Raw genomic sequence first — 19,052 nt, forward strand, 5'->3', positions numbered from 1 at the left:
GGCTCCGGGGAGAAACCCGCCATGGAGGGCACGCGGGAGGCCCTCTGCCTGAGGTGGCAGGTGTCACGCCAGGGCCACTGCAAGCCTGGCTCGGCTTGCCTGCTTTCTCCAAAGGAGGCTGGCCGACCAGCCGAACCTGGCACCTGGGCCAGGCCCCTTCCAAGGGGACGAGTTCCAGAGGCTAGAGCGCTGGGGGCGGCTGCCAAGTCTCCTGGGGCGTGTGCTGGGCCCCCGTCAGAGGAGGAAGCAGCCTGGTAAACGGTGTGCCAGGCCTGAGATCTGGAAGCCTCCCACAGCCGGGTCCCTGTCCTGCCCAGGCCCCCCGAGGGAGGACGATGGTCGGGCAGTGGCGAGCGGGGTGGGGCTGGCGCCGAGCCTGCCCTTGGATGCCCCGGGGAAGGGCGCCGGGGGATGGGCTGCCCCTGGCCAGGTCTGAGGGACCGACCCAGCTCGGGGCTGTCGGGGGCAGAGAGAGAACCCCCCTCCGCCCTTTCCCTTCAGGTTCTTAGGGCTGGACAAATCCTTCCCAAGACAGCTTGTCTGGAGAAAATCAGACCCAGCTGAAGAACATGTGTCCATGGGGGAAACCCGGGAAACTGAGTCTCCCCACACAATAGCAGAGATTCTCATCTTGCATCCTCTCCTGAGCTAATGACCAAGGTGGATGTCCCGGGTGGGCCTGTGGAATGGGAGAGGGGAGGAAGTCTATTGTCATGTAGAGGGACATGGAAAGACTTGTCTGAAGCTTATCCCCTGCACTGGGGTCAGGTCGGGAAGGGACGGCACAGAGGTGAGCAGGAACCAACCGGCCTCTCTGTGGTGGGGCTGGCCCCCGGGGCAGGCGTCGGGGTGATGGCTGGAAGTGGGATGGTGCGTGAGTTGGCACCAGCCAGCGGTGGAGGCAGAGACTCAGAGGTCAGGGATCTCTCTCTCTGTCTCTGTCTCTCTCTCTCTCCCTCAGGGAGCTGAGGAGAGTAAGGTGGCGCCCCCTGCCCACCTCGCCTACCTCTCCATGGGCCCTTCTTTCTCTGGCCGCTCCGGGAGCCCTGCGGGCTTGGGTTCAACCCCCCACACACCGCACAGGCCAAGGGCGCATGCGCGACCGCCGGGGCCTAGGGCTGGCCTGGGAGGGGGTCCTCAGTGAAGGCCCCGCCCTCCCTCCAGACTCTGACCCAGCTGCAGCTCTTCCATCGCCGCCCTTCTGGACTCGGCTTCAGCTGTCTCCCTCCCCTCCCCCACTCCCACTCAGCTTGCAGGCCGCTTCCCTCCCTTGAAAGCATTGCTCTGGCCCTGAGGGCCACAGACCTACTGGGCTTCAAGCTCAAGGCTCTGCCTGGGCCTGCTGCTTCGGCCAGGGGCTCATTTCTTCCTGGAAAGACAAAGCCATGGCCTCACCCCACGCCTGCACTTTGCCACGGCAGGCAGCCCAGATGTAGGAAAGGCTCTGTGGAGTCAGAAGTGCCGAGACAGGCAGATGGCACCAGAGGGTTTGGGGGCCAGGGCGCAACTGGGCTAGCCCCTCCTCCCGGGAGTCGGGGAGGCCCGGCCTTCCTAGTGCCCAGGCCACGGCTCCGGGGAGAAACCCGCCATGGAGGGCACGCGGGAGGCCCTCTGCCTGAGGTGGCAGGTGTCACGCCAGGGCCACTGCAAGCCTGGCTCGGCTTGCCTGCTTTCTCCAAAGGAGGCTGGCCGACCAGCCGAACCTGGCACCTGGGCCAGGCCCCTTCCAAGGGGACGAGTTCCAGAGGCTAGAGCGCTGGGGGCGGCTGCCAAGTCTCCTGGGGCGTGTGCTGGGCCCCCGTCAGAGGAGGAAGCAGCCTGGTAAACGGTGTGCCAGGCCTGAGATCTGGAGGCCTCCCACAGCCGGGTCCCTGTCCTGCCCAGGCCCCCCGAGGGAGGACGATGGTCGGGCAGTGGCGAGCGGGGTGGGGCTGGCGCCGAGCCTGCCCTTGGATGCCCCGGGGAAGGGCGCCGGGGGATGGGCTGCCCCTGGCCAGGTCTGAGGGACCGACCCAGCTCGGGGCTGTCGGGGGCAGAGAGAGAACCCCCCTCCGCCCTTTCCCTTCAGGTTCTTAGGGCTGGCCAAATCCTTCCCAAGACAGCTTGTCTGGAGAAAATCAGACCCAGCTGAAGAACATGTGTCCATGGGGGAAACCCGGGAAACTGAGTCTCCCCACACAATAGCAGAGATTCTCATCTTGCATCCTCTCCTGAGCTAATGACCAAGGTGGATGTCCCGGGTGGGCCTGTGGAATGGGAGAGGGGAGGAAGTCTATTGTCATGTAGAGGGACATGGAAAGACTTGTCTGAAGCTTATCCCCTGCACTGGGGTCAGGTCGGGAAGGGACGGCACAGAGGTGAGCAGGAACCAACCGGCCTCTCTGTGGTGGGGCTGGCCCCCGGGGCAGGCGTCGGGGTGATGGCTGGAAGTGGGATGGTGCGTGAGTTGGCACCAGCCAGCGGTGGAGGCAGAGACTCAGAGGTCAGGGATCTCTCTCTCTGTCTCTGTCTCTCTCTCTCTCCCTCAGGGAGCTGAGGAGAGTAAGGTGGCGCCCCCTGCCCACCTCGCCTACCTCTCCATGGGCCCTTCTTTCTCTGGCCGCTCCGGGAGCCCTGCGGGCTTGGGTTCAACCCCCCACACACCGCACAGGCCAAGGGCGCATGCGCGACCGCCGGGGCCTAGGGCTGGCCTGGGAGGGGGTCCTCAGTGAAGGCCCCGCCCTCCCTCCAGACTCTGACCCAGCTGCAGCTCTTCCATCGCCGCCCTTCTGGACTCGGCTTCAGCTGTCTCCCTCCCCTCCCCCACTCCCACTCAGCTTGCAGGCCGCTTCCCTCCCTTGAAAGCATTGCTCTGGCCCTGAGGGCCACAGACCTACTGGGCTTCAAGCTCAAGGCTCTGCCTGGGCCTGCTGCTTCGGCCAGGGGCTCATTTCTTCCTGGAAAGACAAAGCCATGGCCTCACCCCACGCCTGCACTTTGCCACGGCAGGCAGCCCAGATGTAGGAAAGGCTCTGTGGAGTCAGAAGTGCCGAGACAGGCAGATGGCACCAGAGGGTTTGGGGGCCAGGGCGCAACTGGGCTAGCCCCTCCTCCCGGGAGTCGGGGAGGCCCGGCCTTCCTAGTGCCCAGGCCACGGCTCCGGGGAGAAACCCGCCATGGAGGGCACGCGGGAGGCCCTCTGCCTGAGGTGGCAGGTGTCACGCCAGGGCCACTGCAAGCCTGGCTCGGCTTGCCTGCTTTCTCCAAAGGAGGCTGGCCGACCAGCCGAACCTGGCACCTGGGCCAGGCCCCTTCCAAGGGGACGAGTTCCAGAGGCTAGAGCGCTGGGGGCGGCTGCCAAGTCTCCTGGGGCGTGTGCTGGGCCCCCGTCAGAGGAGGAAGCAGCCTGGTAAACGGTGTGCCAGGCCTGAGATCTGGAGGCCTCCCACAGCCGGGTCCCTGTCCTGCCCAGGCCCCCCGAGGGAGGACGATGGTCGGGCAGTGGCGAGCGGGGTGGGGCTGGCGCCGAGCCTGCCCTTGGATGCCCCGGGGAAGGGCGCCGGGGGATGGGCTGCCCCTGGCCAGGTCTGAGGGACCGACCCAGCTCGGGGCTGTCGGGGGCAGAGAGAGAACCCCCCTCCGCCCTTTCCCTTCAGGTTCTTAGGGCTGGCCAAATCCTTCCCAAGACAGCTTGTCTGGAGAAAATCAGACCCAGCTGAAGAACATGTGTCCATGGGGGAAACCCGGGAAACTGAGTCTCCCCACACAATAGCAGAGATTCTCATCTTGCATCCTCTCCTGAGCTAATGACCAAGGTGGATGTCCCGGGTGGGCCTGTGGAATGGGAGAGGGGAGGAAGTCTATTGTCATGTAGAGGGACATGGAAAGACTTGTCTGAAGCTTATCCCCTGCACTGGGGTCAGGTCGGGAAGGGACGGCACAGAGGTGAGCAGGAACCAACCGGCCTCTCTGTGGTGGGGCTGGCCCCCGGGGCAGGCGTCGGGGTGATGGCTGGAAGTGGGATGGTGCGTGAGTTGGCACCAGCCAGCGGTGGAGGCAGAGACTCAGAGGTCAGGGATCTCTCTCTCTGTCTCTGTCTCTCTCTCTCTCCCTCAGGGAGCTGAGGAGAGTAAGGTGGCGCCCCCTGCCCACCTCGCCTACCTCTCCATGGGCCCTTCTTTCTCTGGCCGCTCCGGGAGCCCTGCGGGCTTGGGTTCAACCCCCCACACACCGCACAGGCCAAGGGCGCATGCGCGACCGCCGGGGCCTAGGGCTGGCCTGGGAGGGGGTCCTCAGTGAAGGCCCCGCCCTCCCTCCAGACTCTGACCCAGCTGCAGCTCTTCCATCGCCGCCCTTCTGGACTCGGCTTCAGCTGTCTCCCTCCCCTCCCCCACTCCCACTCAGCTTGCAGGCCGCTTCCCTCCCTTGAAAGCATTGCTCTGGCCCTGAGGGCCACAGACCTACTGGGCTTCAAGCTCAAGGCTCTGCCTGGGCCTGCTGCTTCGGCCAGGGGCTCATTTCTTCCTGGAAAGACAAAGCCATGGCCTCACCCCACGCCTGCACTTTGCCACGGCAGGCAGCCCAGATGTAGGAAAGGCTCTGTGGAGTCAGAAGTGCCGAGACAGGCAGATGGCACCAGAGGGTTTGGGGGCCAGGGCGCAACTGGGCTAGCCCCTCCTCCCGGGAGTCGGGGAGGCCCGGCCTTCCTAGTGCCCAGGCCACGGCTCCGGGGAGAAACCCGCCATGGAGGGCACGCGGGAGGCCCTCTGCCTGAGGTGGCAGGTGTCACGCCAGGGCCACTGCAAGCCTGGCTCGGCTTGCCTGCTTTCTCCAAAGGAGGCTGGCCGACCAGCCGAACCTGGCACCTGGGCCAGGCCCCTTCCAAGGGGACGAGTTCCAGAGGCTAGAGCGCTGGGGGCGGCTGCCAAGTCTCCTGGGGCGTGTGCTGGGCCCCCGTCAGAGGAGGAAGCAGCCTGGTAAACGGTGTGCCAGGCCTGAGATCTGGAGGCCTCCCACAGCCGGGTCCCTGTCCTGCCCAGGCCCCCCGAGGGAGGACGATGGTCGGGCAGTGGCGAGCGGGGTGGGGCTGGCGCCGAGCCTGCCCTTGGATGCCCCGGGGAAGGGCGCCGGGGGATGGGCTGCCCCTGGCCAGGTCTGAGGGACCGACCCAGCTCGGGGCTGTCGGGGGCAGAGAGAGAACCCCCCTCCGCCCTTTCCCTTCAGGTTCTTAGGGCTGGCCAAATCCTTCCCAAGACAGCTTGTCTGGAGAAAATCAGACCCAGCTGAAGAACATGTGTCCATGGGGGAAACCCGGGAAACTGAGTCTCCCCACACAATAGCAGAGATTCTCATCTTGCATCCTCTCCTGAGCTAATGACCAAGGTGGATGTCCCGGGTGGGCCTGTGGAATGGGAGAGGGGAGGAAGTCTATTGTCATGTAGAGGGACATGGAAAGACTTGTCTGAAGCTTATCCCCTGCACTGGGGTCAGGTCGGGAAGGGACGGCACAGAGGTGAGCAGGAACCAACCGGCCTCTCTGTGGTGGGGCTGGCCCCCGGGGCAGGCGTCGGGGTGATGGCTGGAAGTGGGATGGTGCGTGAGTTGGCACCAGCCAGCGGTGGAGGCAGAGACTCAGAGGTCAGGGATCTCTCTCTCTGTCTCTGTCTCTCTCTCTCTCCCTCAGGGAGCTGAGGAGAGTAAGGTGGCGCCCCCTGCCCACCTCGCCTACCTCTCCATGGGCCCTTCTTTCTCTGGCCGCTCCGGGAGCCCTGCGGGCTTGGGTTCAACCCCCCACACACCGCACAGGCCAAGGGCGCATGCGCGACCGCCGGGGCCTAGGGCTGGCCTGGGAGGGGGTCCTCAGTGAAGGCCCCGCCCTCCCTCCAGACTCTGACCCAGCTGCAGCTCTTCCATCGCCGCCCTTCTGGACTCGGCTTCAGCTGTCTCCCTCCCCTCCCCCACTCCCACTCAGCTTGCAGGCCGCTTCCCTCCCTTGAAAGCATTGCTCTGGCCCTGAGGGCCACAGACCTACTGGGCTTCAAGCTCAAGGCTCTGCCTGGGCCTGCTGCTTCGGCCAGGGGCTCATTTCTTCCTGGAAAGACAAAGCCATGGCCTCACCCCACGCCTGCACTTTGCCACGGCAGGCAGCCCAGATGTAGGAAAGGCTCTGTGGAGTCAGAAGTGCCGAGACAGGCAGATGGCACCAGAGGGTTTGGGGGCCAGGGCGCAACTGGGCTAGCCCCTCCTCCCGGGAGTCGGGGAGGCCCGGCCTTCCTAGTGCCCAGGCCACGGCTCCGGGGAGAAACCCGCCATGGAGGGCACGCGGGAGGCCCTCTGCCTGAGGTGGCAGGTGTCACGCCAGGGCCACTGCAAGCCTGGCTCGGCTTGCCTGCTTTCTCCAAAGGAGGCTGGCCGACCAGCCGAACCTGGCACCTGGGCCAGGCCCCTTCCAAGGGGACGAGTTCCAGAGGCTAGAGCGCTGGGGGCGGCTGCCAAGTCTCCTGGGGCGTGTGCTGGGCCCCCGTCAGAGGAGGAAGCAGCCTGGTAAACGGTGTGCCAGGCCTGAGATCTGGAGGCCTCCCACAGCCGGGTCCCTGTCCTGCCCAGGCCCCCCGAGGGAGGACGATGGTCGGGCAGTGGCGAGCGGGGTGGGGCTGGCGCCGAGCCTGCCCTTGGATGCCCCGGGGAAGGGCGCCGGGGGATGGGCTGCCCCTGCCAGGTCTGAGGGACCGACCCAGCTCGGGGCTGTCGGGGGCAGAGAGAGAACCCCCCTCCGCCCTTTCCCTTCAGGTTCTTAGGGCTGGCCAAATCCTTCCCAAGACAGCTTGTCTGGAGAAAATCAGACCCAGCTGAAGAACATGTGTCCATGGGGGAAACCCGGGAAACTGAGTCTCCCCACACAATAGCAGAGATTCTCATCTTGCATCCTCTCCTGAGCTAATGACCAAGGTGGATGTCCCGGGTGGGCCTGTGGAATGGGAGAGGGGAGGAAGTCTATTGTCATGTAGAGGGACATGGAAAGACTTGTCTGAAGCTTATCCCCTGCACTGGGGTCAGGTCGGGAAGGGACGGCACAGAGGTGAGCAGGAACCAACCGGCCTCTCTGTGGTGGGGCTGGCCCCCGGGGCAGGCGTCGGGGTGATGGCTGGAAGTGGGATGGTGCGTGAGTTGGCACCAGCCAGCGGTGGAGGCAGAGACTCAGAGGTCAGGGATCTCTCTCTCTGTCTCTGTCTCTCTCTCTCTCCCTCAGGGAGCTGAGGAGAGTAAGGTGGCGCCCCCTGCCCACCTCGCCTACCTCTCCATGGGCCCTTCTTTCTCTGGCCGCTCCGGGAGCCCTGCGGGCTTGGGTTCAACCCCCCACACACCGCACAGGCCAAGGGCGCATGCGCGACCGCCGGGGCCTAGGGCTGGCCTGGGAGGGGGTCCTCAGTGAAGGCCCCGCCCTCCCTCCAGACTCTGACCCAGCTGCAGCTCTTCCATCGCCGCCCTTCTGGACTCGGCTTCAGCTGTCTCCCTCCCCTCCCCCACTCCCACTCAGCTTGCAGGCCGCTTCCCTCCCTTGAAAGCATTGCTCTGGCCCTGAGGGCCACAGACCTACTGGGCTTCAAGCTCAAGGCTCTGCCTGGGCCTGCTGCTTCGGCCAGGGGCTCATTTCTTCCTGGAAAGACAAAGCCATGGCCTCACCCCACGCCTGCACTTTGCCACGGCAGGCAGCCCAGATGTAGGAAAGGCTCTGTGGAGTCAGAAGTGCCGAGACAGGCAGATGGCACCAGAGGGTTTGGGGGCCAGGGCGCAACTGGGCTAGCCCCTCCTCCCGGGAGTCGGGGAGGCCCGGCCTTCCTAGTGCCCAGGCCACGGCTCCGGGGAGAAACCCGCCATGGAGGGCACGCGGGAGGCCCTCTGCCTGAGGTGGCAGGTGTCACGCCAGGGCCACTGCAAGCCTGGCTCGGCTTGCCTGCTTTCTCCAAAGGAGGCTGGCCGACCAGCCGAACCTGGCACCTGGGCCAGGCCCCTTCCAAGGGGACGAGTTCCAGAGGCTAGAGCGCTGGGGGCGGCTGCCAAGTCTCCTGGGGCGTGTGCTGGGCCCCCGTCAGAGGAGGAAGCAGCCTGGTAAACGGTGTGCCAGGCCTGAGATCTGGAGGCCTCCCACAGCCGGGTCCCTGTCCTGCCCAGGCCCCCCGAGGGAGGACGATGGTCGGGCAGTGGCGAGCGGGGTGGGGCTGGCGCCGAGCCTGCCCTTGGATGCCCCGGGGAAGGGCGCCGGGGGATGGGCTGCCCCTGGCCAGGTCTGAGGGACCGACCCAGCTCGGGGCTGTCGGGGGCAGAGAGAGAACCCCCCTCCGCCCTTTCCCTTCAGGTTCTTAGGGCTGGCCAAATCCTTCCCAAGACAGCTTGTCTGGAGAAAATCAGACCCAGCTGAAGAACATGTGTCCATGGGGGAAACCCGGGAAACTGAGTCTCCCCACACAATAGCAGAGATTCTCATCTTGCATCCTCTCCTGAGCTAATGACCAAGGTGGATGTCCCGGGTGGGCCTGTGGAATGGGAGAGGGGAGGAAGTCTATTGTCATGTAGAGGGACATGGAAAGACTTGTCTGAAGCTTATCCCCTGCACTGGGGTCAGGTCGGGAAGGGACGGCACAGAGGTGAGCAGGAACCAACCGGCCTCTCTGTGGTGGGGCTGGCCCCCGGGGCAGGCGTCGGGGTGATGGCTGGAAGTGGGATGGTGCGTGAGTTGGCACCAGCCAGCGGTGGAGGCAGAGACTCAGAGGTCAGGGATCTCTCTCTCTGTCTCTGTCTCTCTCTCTCTCCCTCAGGGAGCTGAGGAGAGTAAGGTGGCGCCCCCTGCCCACCTCGCCTACCTCTCCATGGGCCCTTCTTTCTCTGGCCGCTCCGGGAGCCCTGCGGGCTTGGGTTCAACCCCCCACACACCGCACAGGCCAAGGGCGCATGCGCGACCGCCGGGGCCTAGGGCTGGCCTGGGAGGGGGTCCTCAGTGAAGGCCCCGCCCTCCCTCCAGACTCTGACCCAGCTGCAGCTCTTCCATCGCCGCCCTTCTGGACTCGGCTTCAGCTGTCTCCCTCCCCTCCCCCACTCCCACTCAGCTTGCAGGCCGCTTCCCTCCCTTGAAAGCATTGCTCTGGCCCTGAGGGCCACAGACCTACTGGGCTTCAAGCTCAAGGCTCTGCCTGGGCCTGCTGCTTCGGCCAGGGGCTCATTTCTTCCTGGAAAGACAAAGCCATGGCCTCACCCCACGCCTGCACTTTGCCACGGCAGGCAGCCCAGATGTAGGAAAGGCTCTGTGGAGTCAGAAGTGCCGAGACAGGCAGATGGCACCAGAGGGTTTGGGGGCCAGGGCGCAACTGGGCTAGCCCCTCCTCCCGGGAGTCGGGGAGGCCCGGCCTTCCTAGTGCCCAGGCCACGGCTCCGGGGAGAAACCCGCCATGGAGGGCACGCGGGAGGCCCTCTGCCTGAGGTGGCAGGTGTCACGCCAGGGCCACTGCAAGCCTGGCTCGGCTTGCCTGCTTTCTCCAAAGGAGGCTGGCCGACCAGCCGAACCTGGCACCTGGGCCAGGCCCCTTCCAAGGGGACGAGTTCCAGAGGCTAGAGCCCTGGGGGCGGCTGCCAAGTCTCCTGGGGCGTGTGCTGGGCCCCCGTCAGAGGAGGAAGCAGCCTGGTAAACGGTGTGCCAGGCCTGAGATCTGGAGGCCTCCCACAGCCGGGTCCCTGTCCTGCCCAGGCCCCCCGAGGGAGGACGATGGTCGGGCAGTGGCGAGCGGGGTGGGGCTGGCGCCGAGCCTGCCCTTGGATGCCCCGGGGAAGGGCGCCGGGGGATGGGCTGCCCCTGGCCAGGTCTGAGGGACCGACCCAGCTCGGGGCTGTCGGGGGCAGAGAGAGAACCCCCCTCCGCCCTTTCCCTTCAGGTTCTTAGGGCTGGCCAAATCCTTCCCAAGACAGCTTGTCTGGAGAAAATCAGACCCAGCTGAAGAACATGTGTCCATGGGGGAAACCCGGGAAACTGAGTCTCCCCACACAATAGCAGAGATTCTCATCTTGCATCCTCTCCTGAGCCAATGACCAAGGTGGATGTCCCGGGTGGGCCTGTGGAATGGGAGAGGGGAGGAAGTCTATTGTCATGTAGAGGGACATGGAAAGACTTGTCTGAAGCTTATCCCCTGCACTGGGGTCAGGTCGGGAAGGGACGGCACAGAGGTGAGCAGGAACCAACCGGCCTCTCTGTGGTGGGGCTGGCCCCCGGGGCAGGCGTCGGGGTGATGGCTGGAAGTGGGATGGTGCGTGAGTTGGCACCAGCCAGCGGTGGAGGCAGAGACTCAGAGGTCAGGGATCTCTCTCTCTGTCTCTGTCTCTCTCTCTCTCCCTCAGGGAGCTGAGGAGAGTAAGGTGGCGCCCCCTGCCCACCTCGCCTACCTCTCCATGGGCCCTTCTTTCTCTGGCCGCTCCGGGAGCCCTGCGGGCTTGGGTTCAACCCCCCACACACCGCACAGGCCAAGGGCGCATGCGCGACCGCCGGGGCCTAGGGCTGGCCTGGGAGGGGGTCCTCAGTGAAGGCCCCGCCCTCCCTCCAGACTCTGACCCAGCTGCAGCTCTTCCATCGCCGCCCTTCTGGACTCGGCTTCAGCTGTCTCCCTCCCCTCCCCCACTCCCACTCAGCTTGCAGGCCGCTTCCCTCCCTTGAAAGCATTGCTCTGGCCCTGAGGGCCACAGACCTACTGGGCTTCAAGCTCAAGGCTCTGCCTGGGCCTGCTGCTTCGGCCAGGGGCTCATTTCTTCCTGGAAAGACAAAGCCATGGCCTCACCCCACGCCTGCACTTTGCCACGGCAGGCAGCCCAGATGTAGGAAAGGCTCTGTGGAGTCAGAAGTGCCGAGACAGGCAGATGGCACCAGAGGGTTTGGGGGCCAGGGCGCAACTGGGCTAGCCCCTCCTCCCGGGAGTCGGGGAGGCCCGGCCTTCCTAGTGCCCAGGCCACGGCTCCGGGGAGAAACCCGCCATGGAGGGCACGCGGGAGGCCCTCTGCCTGAGGTGGCAGGTGTCACGCCAGGGCCACTGCAAGCCTGGCTCGGCTTGCCTGCTTTCTCCAAAGGAGGCTGGCCGACCAGCCGAACCTGGCACCTGGGCCAGGCCCCTTCCAAGGGGACGAGTTCCAGAGGCTAGAGCCCTGGGGGCGGCTGCCAAGTCTCCTGGGGCGTGTGCTGGGCCCCCGTCAGAGGAGGAAGCAGCCTGGTAAACGGTGTGCCAGGCCTGAGATCTGGAGGCCTCCCACAGCCGGGTCCCTGTCCTGCCCAGGCCCCCCGAGGGAGGACGATGGTCGGGCAGTGGCGAGCGGGGTGGGGCTGGCGCCGAGCCTGCCCTTGGATGCCCCGGGGAAGGGCGCCGGGGGATGGGCTGCCCCTGGCCAGGTCTGAGGGACCGACCCAGCTCGGGGCTGTCGGGGGCAGAGAGAGAACCCCCCTCCGCCCTTTCCCTTCAGGTTCTTAGGGCTGGCCAAATCCTTCCCAAGACAGCTTGTCTGGAGAAAATCAGACCCAGCTGAAGAACATGTGTCCATGGGGGAAACCCGGGAAACTGAGTCTCCCCACACAATAGCAGAGATTCTCATCTTGCATCCTCTCCTGAGCTAATGACCAAGGTGGATGTCCCGGGTGGGCCTGTGGAATGGGAGAGGGGAGGAAGTCTATTGTCATGTAGAGGGACATGGAAAGACTTGTCTGAAGCTTATCCCCTGCACTGGGGTCAGGTCGGGAAGGGACGGCACAGAGGTGAGCAGGAACCAACCGGCCTCTCTGTGGTGGGGCTGGCCCCCGGGGCAGGCGTCGGGGTGATGGCTGGAAGTGGGATGGTGCGTGAGTTGGCACCAGCCAGCGGTGGAGGCAGAGACTCAGAGGTCAGGGATCTCTCTCTCTGTCTCTGTCTCTCTCTCTCTCCCTCAGGGAGCTGAGGAGAGTAAGGTGGCGCCCCCTGCCCACCTCGCCTACCTCTCCATGGGCCCTTCTTTCTCTGGCCGCTCCGGGAGCCCTGCGGGCTTGGGTTCAACCCCCCACACACCGCACAGGCCAAGGGCGCATGCGCGACCGCCGGGGCCTAGGGCTGGCCTGGGAGGGGGTCCTCAGTGAAGGCCCCGCCCTCCCTCCAGACTCTGACCCAGCTGCAGCTCTTCCATCGCCGCCCTTCTGGACTCGGCTTCAGCTGTCTCCCTCCCCTCCCCCACTCCCACTCAGCTTGCAGGCCGCTTCCCTCCCTTGAAAGCATTGCTCTGGCCCTGAGGGCCACAGACCTACTGGGCTTCAAGCTCAAGGCTCTGCCTGGGCCTGCTGCTTCGGCCAGGGGCTCATTTCTTCCTGGAAAGACAAAGCCATGGCCTCACCCCACGCCTGCACTTTGCCACGGCAGGCAGCCCAGATGTAGGAAAGGCTCTGTGGAGTCAGAAGTGCCGAGACAGGCAGATGGCACCAGAGGGTTTGGGGGCCAGGGCGCAACTGGGCTAGCCCCTCCTCCCGGGAGTCGGGGAGGCCCGGCCTTCCTAGTGCCCAGGCCACGGCTCCGGGGAGAAACCCGCCATGGAGGGCACGCGGGAGGCCCTCTGCCTGAGGTGGCAGGTGTCACGCCAGGGCCACTGCAAGCCTGGCTCGGCTTGCCTGCTTTCTCCAAAGGAGGCTGGCCGACCAGCCGAACCTGGCACCTGGGCCAGGCCCCTTCCAAGGGGACGAGTTCCAGAGGCTAGAGCGCTGGGGGCGGCTGCCAAGTCTCCTGGGGCGTGTGCTGGGCCCCCGTCAGAGGAGGAAGCAGCCTGGTAAACGGTGTGCCAGGCCTGAGATCTGGAGGCCTCCCACAGCCGGGTCCCTGTCCTGCCCAGGCCCCCCGAGGGAGGACGATGGTCGGGCAGTGGCGAGCGGGGTGGGGCTGGCGCCGAGCCTGCCCTTGGATGCCCCGGGGAAGGGCGCCGGGGGATGGGCTGCCCCTGGCCAGGTCTGAGGGACCGACCCAGCTCGGGGCTGTCGGGGGCAGAGAGAGAACCCCCCTCCGCCCTTTCCCTTCAGGTTCTTAGGGCTGGCCAAATCCTTCCCAAGACAGCTTGTCTGGAGAAAATCAGACCCAGCTGAAGAACATGTGTCCATGGGGGAAACCCGGGAAACTGAGTCTCCCCACACAATAGCAGAGATTCTCATCTTGCATCCTCTCCTGAGCTAATGACCAAGGTGGATGTCCCGGGTGGGCCTGTGGAATGGGAGAGGGGAGGAAGTCTATTGTCATGTAGAGGGACATGGAAAGACTTGTCTGAAGCTTATCCCCTGCACTGGGGTCAGGTCGGGAAGGGACGGCACAGAGGTGAGCAGGAACCAACCGGCCTCTCTGTGGTGGGGCTGGCCCCCGGGGCAGGCGTCGGGGTGATGGCTGGAAGTGGGATGGTGCGTGAGTTGGCACCAGCCAGCGGTGGAGGCAGAGACTCAGAGGTCAGGGATCTCTCTCTCTGTCTCTGTCTCTCTCTCTCTCCCTCAGGGAGCTGAGGAGAGTAAGGTGGCGCCCCCTGCCCACCTCGCCTACCTCTCCATGGGCCCTTCTTTCTCTGGCCGCTCCGGGAGCCCTGCGGGCTTGGGTTCAACCCCCCACACACCGCACAGGCCAAGGGCGCATGCGCGACCGCCGGGGCCTAGGGCTGGCCTGGGAGGGGGTCCTCAGTGAAGGCCCCGCCCTCCCTCCAGACTCTGACCCAGCTGCAGCTCTTCCATCGCCGCCCTTCTGGACTCGGCTTCAGCTGTCTCCCTCCCCTCCCCCACTCCCACTCAGCTTGCAGGCCGCTTCCCTCCCTTGAAAGCATTGCTCTGGCCCTGAGGGCCACAGACCTACTGGGCTTCAAGCTCAAGGCTCTGCCTGGGCCTGCTGCTTCGGCCAGGGGCTCATTTCTTCCTGGAAAGACAAAGCCATGGCCTCACCCCACGCCTGCACTTTGCCACGGCAGGCAGCCCAGATGTAGGAAAGGCTCTGTGGAGTCAGAAGTGCCGAGACAGGCAGATGGCACCAGAGGGTTTGGGGGCCAGGGCGCAACTGGGCTAGCCCCTCCTCCCGGGAGTCGGGGAGGCCCGGCCTTCCTAGTGCCCAGGCCACGGCTCCGGGGAGAAACCCGCCATGGAGGGCACGCGGGAGGCCCTCTGCCTGAGGTGGCAGGTGTCACGCCAGGGCCACTGCAAGCCTGGCTCGGCTTGCCTGCTTTCTCCAAAGGAGGCTGGCCGACCAGCCGAACCTGGCACCTGGGCCAGGCCCCTTCCAAGGGGACGAGTTCCAGAGGCTAGAGCGCTGGGGGCGGCTGCCAAGTCTCCTGGGGCGTGTGCTGGGCCCCCGTCAGAGGAGGAAGCAGCCTGGTAAACGGTGTGCCAGGCCTGAGATCTGGAGGCCTCCCACAGCCGGGTCCCTGTCCTGCCCAGGCCCCCCGAGGGAGGACGATGGTCGGGCAGTGGCGAGCGGGGTGGGGCTGGCGCCGAGCCTGCCCTTGGATGCCCCGGGGAAGGGCGCCGGGGGATGGGCTGCCCCTGGCCAGGTCTGAGGGACCGACCCAGCTCGGGGCTGTCGGGGGCAGAGAGAGAACCCCCCTCCGCCCTTTCCCTTCAGGTTCTTAGGGCTGGCCAAATCCTTCCCAAGACAGCTTGTCTGGAGAAAATCAGACCCAGCTGAAGAACATGTGTCCATGGGGGAAACCCGGGAAACTGAGTCTCCCCACACAATAGCAGAGATTCTCATCTTGCATCCTCTCCTGAGCTAATGACCAAGGTGGATGTCCCGGGTGGGCCTGTGGAATGGGAGAGGGGAGGAAGTCTATTGTCATGTAGAGGGACATGGAAAGACTTGTCTGAAGCTTATCCCCTGCACTGGGGTCAGGTCGGGAAGGGACGGCACAGAGGTGAGCAGGAACCAACCGGCCTCTCTGTGGTGGGGCTGGCCCCCGGGGCAGGCGTCGGGGTGATGGCTGGAAGTGGGATGGTGCGTGAGTTGGCACCAGCCAGCGGTGGAGGCAGAGACTCAGAGGTCAGGGATCTCTCTCTCTGTCTCTGTCTCTCTCTCTCTCCCTCAGGGAGCTGAGGAGAGTAAGGTGGCGCCCCCTGCCCACCTCGCCTACCTCTCCATGGGCCCTTCTTTCTCTGGCCGCTCCGGGAGCCCTGCGGGCTTGGGTTCAACCCCCCACACACCGCACAGGCCAAGGGCGCATGCGCGACCGCCGGGGCCTAGGGCTGGCCTGGGAGGGGGTCCTCAGTGAAGGCCCCGCCCTCCCTCCAGACTCTGACCCAGCTGCAGCTCTTCCATCGCCGCCCTTCTGGACTCGGCTTCAGCTGTCTCCCTCCCCTCCCCCACTCCCACTCAGCTTGCAGGCCGCTTCCCTCCCTTGAAAGCATTGCTCTGGCCCTGAGGGCCACAGACCTACTGGGCTTCAAGCTCAAGGCTCTGCCTGGGCCTGCTGCTTCGGCCAGGGGCTCATTTCTTCCTGGAAAGACAAAGCCATGGCCTCACCCCACGCCTGCACTTTGCCACGGCAGGCAGCCCAGATGTAGGAAAGGCTCTGTGGAGTCAGAAGTGCCGAGACAGGCAGATGGCACCAGAGGGTTTGGGGGCCAGGGCGCAACTGGGCTAGCCCCTCCTCCCGGGAGTCGGGGAGGCCCGGCCTTCCTAGTGCCCAGGCCACGGCTCCGGGGAGAAACCCGCCATGGAGGGCACGCGGGAGGCCCTCTGCCTGAGGTGGCAGGTGTCACGCCAGGGCCACTGCAAGCCTGGCTCGGCTTGCCTGCTTTCTCCAAAGGAGGCTGGCCGACCAGCCGAACCTGGCACCTGGGCCAGGCCCCTTCCAAGGGGACGAGTTCCAGAGGCTAGAGCGCTGGGGGCGGCTGCCAAGTCTCCTGGGGCGTGTGCTGGGCCCCCGTCAGAGGAGGAAGCAGCCTGGTAAACGGTGTGCCAGGCCTGAGATCTGGAGGCCTCCCACAGCCGGGTCCCTGTCCTGCCCAGGCCCCCCGAGGGAGGACGATGGTCGGGCAGTGGCGAGCGGGGTGGGGCTGGCGCCGAGCCTGCCCTTGGATGCCCCGGGGAAGGGCGCCGGGGGATGGGCTGCCCCTGGCCAGGTCTGAGGGACCGACCCAGCTCGGGGCTGTCGGGGGCAGAGAGAGAACCCCCCTCCGCCCTTTCCCTTCAGGTTCTTAGGGCTGGCCAAATCCTTCCCAAGACAGCTTGTCTGGAGAAAATCAGACCCAGCTGAAGAACATGTGTCCATGGGGGAAACCCGGGAAACTGAGTCTCCCCACACAATAGCAGAGATTCTCATCTTGCATCCTCTCCTGAGCTAATGACCAAGGTGGATGTCCCGGGTGGGCCTGTGGAATGGGAGAGGGGAGGAAGTCTATTGTCATGTAGAGGGACATGGAAAGACTTGTCTGAAGCTTATCCCCTGCACTGGGGTCAGGTCGGGAAGGGACGGCACAGAGGTGAGCAGGAACCAACCGGCCTCTCTGTGGTGGGGCTGGCCCCCGGGGCAGGCGTCGGGGTGATGGCTGGAAGTGGGATGGTGCGTGAGTTGGCACCAGCCAGCGGTGGAGGCAGAGACTCAGAGGTCAGGGATCTCTCTCTCTGTCTCTGTCTCTCTCTCTCTCCCTCAGGGAGCTGAGGAGAGTAAGGTGGCGCCCCCTGCCCACCTCGCCTACCTCTCCATGGGCCCTTCTTTCTCTGGCCGCTCCGGGAGCCCTGCGGGCTTGGGTTCAACCCCCCACACACCGCACAGGCCAAGGGCGCATGCGCGACCGCCGGGGCCTAGGGCTGGCCTGGGAGGGGGTCCTCAGTGAAGGCCCCGCCCTCCCTCCAGACTCTGACCCAGCTGCAGCTCTTCCATCGCCGCCCTTCTGGACTCGGCTTCAGCTGTCTCCCTCCCCTCCCCCACTCCCACTCAGCTTGCAGGCCGCTTCCCTCCCTTGAAAGCATTGCTCTGGCCCTGAGGGCCACAGACCTACTGGGCTTCAAGCTCAAGGCTCTGCCTGGGCCTGCTGCTTCGGCCAGGGGCTCATTTCTTCCTGGAAAGACAAAGCCATGGCCTCACCCCACGCCTGCACTTTGCCACGGCAGGCAGCCCAGATGTAGGAAAGGCTCTGTGGAGTCAGAAGTGCCGAGACAGGCAGATGGCACCAGAGGGTTTGGGGGCCAGGGCGCAACTGGGCTAGCCCCTCCTCCCGGGAGTCGGGGAGGCCCGGCCTTCCTAGTGCCCAGGCCACGGCTCCGGGGAGAAACCCGCCATGGAGGGCACGCGGGAGGCCCTCTGCCTGAGGTGGCAGGTGTCACGCCAGGGCCACTGCAAGCCTGGCTCGGCTTGCCTGCTTTCTCCAAAGGAGGCTGGCCGACCAGCCGAACCTGGCACCTGGGCCAGGCCCCTTCCAAGGGAACGAGTTCCAGAGGCTAGAGCGCCGGGGGCGGCTGCCAAGTCTCCTGGGGCGTGTGCTGGGCCCCCGTCAGAGGAGGAAGCAGCCTGGTAAACGGTGTGCCAGGCCTGAGATCTGGAGGCCTCCCACACCCGGGTCCCTGTCCTGCCCAGGCCCCCCGAGGGAGGACGATGGTCGGGCAGTGGCGAGCGGGGTGGGGCTGGCGCCGAGCCTGCCCTTGGATGCCCCGGGGAAGGGCGCCGGGGGATGGGCTGCCCCTGGCCAGGTCTGAGGGACCGACCCAGCTCGGGGCTGTCGGGGGCAGAGAGAGAACCCCCCTCCGCCCTTTCCCTTCAGGTTCTTAGGGCTGGCCAAATCCTTCCCAAGACAGCTTGTCTGGAGAAAATCAGACCCAGCTGAAGAACATGTGTCCATGGGGGAAACCCGGGAAACTGAGTCTCCCCACACAATAGCAGAGATTCTCATCTTGCATCCTCTCCTGAGCTAATGACCAAGGTGGATGTCCCGGGTGGGCCTGTGGAATGGGAGAGGGGAGGAAGTCTATTGTCATGTAGAGGGACATGGAAAGACTTGTCTGAAGCTTATCCCCTGCACTGGGGTCAGGTCGGGAAGGGACGGCACAGAGGTGAGCAGGAACCAACCGGCCTCTCTGTGGTGGGGCTGGCCCCCGGGGCAGGCGTCGGGGTGATGGCTGGAAGTGGGATGGCGCGTGAGTTGGCACCAGCCAGCGGTGGAGGCAGAGACTCAGAGGTCAGGGATCTCTCTCTCTGTCTCTGTCTCTCTCTCTCTCCCTCAGGGAGCTGAGGAGAGTAAGGTGGCGCCCCCTGCCCACCTCGCCTACCTCTCCATGGGCCCTTCTTTCTCTGGCCGCTCCGGGAGCCCTGCGGGCTTGGGTTCAACCCCCCACACACCGCACAGGCCAAGGGCGCATGCGCGACCGCCGGGGCCTAGGGCTGGCCTGGGAGGGGGTCCTCAGTGAAGGCCCCGCCCTCCCTCCAGACTCTGACCCAGCTGCAGCTCTTCCATCGCCGCCCTTCTGGACTCGGCTTCAGCTGTCTCCCTCCCCTCCCCCACTCCCACTCAGCTTGCAGGCCGCTTCCCTCCCTTGAAAGCATTGCTCTGGCCCTGAGGGCCACAGACCTACTGGGCTTCAAGCTCAAGGCTCTGCCTGGGCCTGCTGCTTCGGCCAGGGGCTCATTTCTTCCTGGAAAGACAAAGCCATGGCCTCACCCCACGCCTGCACTTTGCCACGGCAGGCAGCCCAGATGTAGGAAAGGCTCTGTGGAGTCAGAAGTGCCGAGACAGGCAGATGGCACCAGAGGGTTTGGGGGCCAGGGCGCAACTGGGCTAGCCCCTCCTCCCGGGAGTCGGGGAGGCCCGGCCTTCCTAGTGCCCAGGCCACGGCTCCGGGGAGAAACCCGCCATGGAGGGCACGCGGGAGGCCCTCTGCCTGAGGTGGCAGGTGTCACGCCAGGGCCACTGCAAGCCTGGCTCGGCTTGCCTGCTTTCTCCAAAGGAGGCTGGCCGACCAGCCGAACCTGGCACCTGGGCCAGGCCCCTTCCAAGGGAACGAGTTCCAGAGGCTAGAGCGCCGGGGGCGGCTGCCAAGTCTCCTGGGGCGTGTGCTGGGCCCCCGTCAGAGGAGGAAGCA

The sequence above is a fragment of the Diceros bicornis genome, chromosome 31 (assembly GCF_020826845.1).
Source record: "Diceros bicornis minor isolate mBicDic1 chromosome 31, mDicBic1.mat.cur, whole genome shotgun sequence".
Lineage (NCBI taxonomy): Eukaryota > Metazoa > Chordata > Mammalia > Perissodactyla > Rhinocerotidae > Diceros > Diceros bicornis.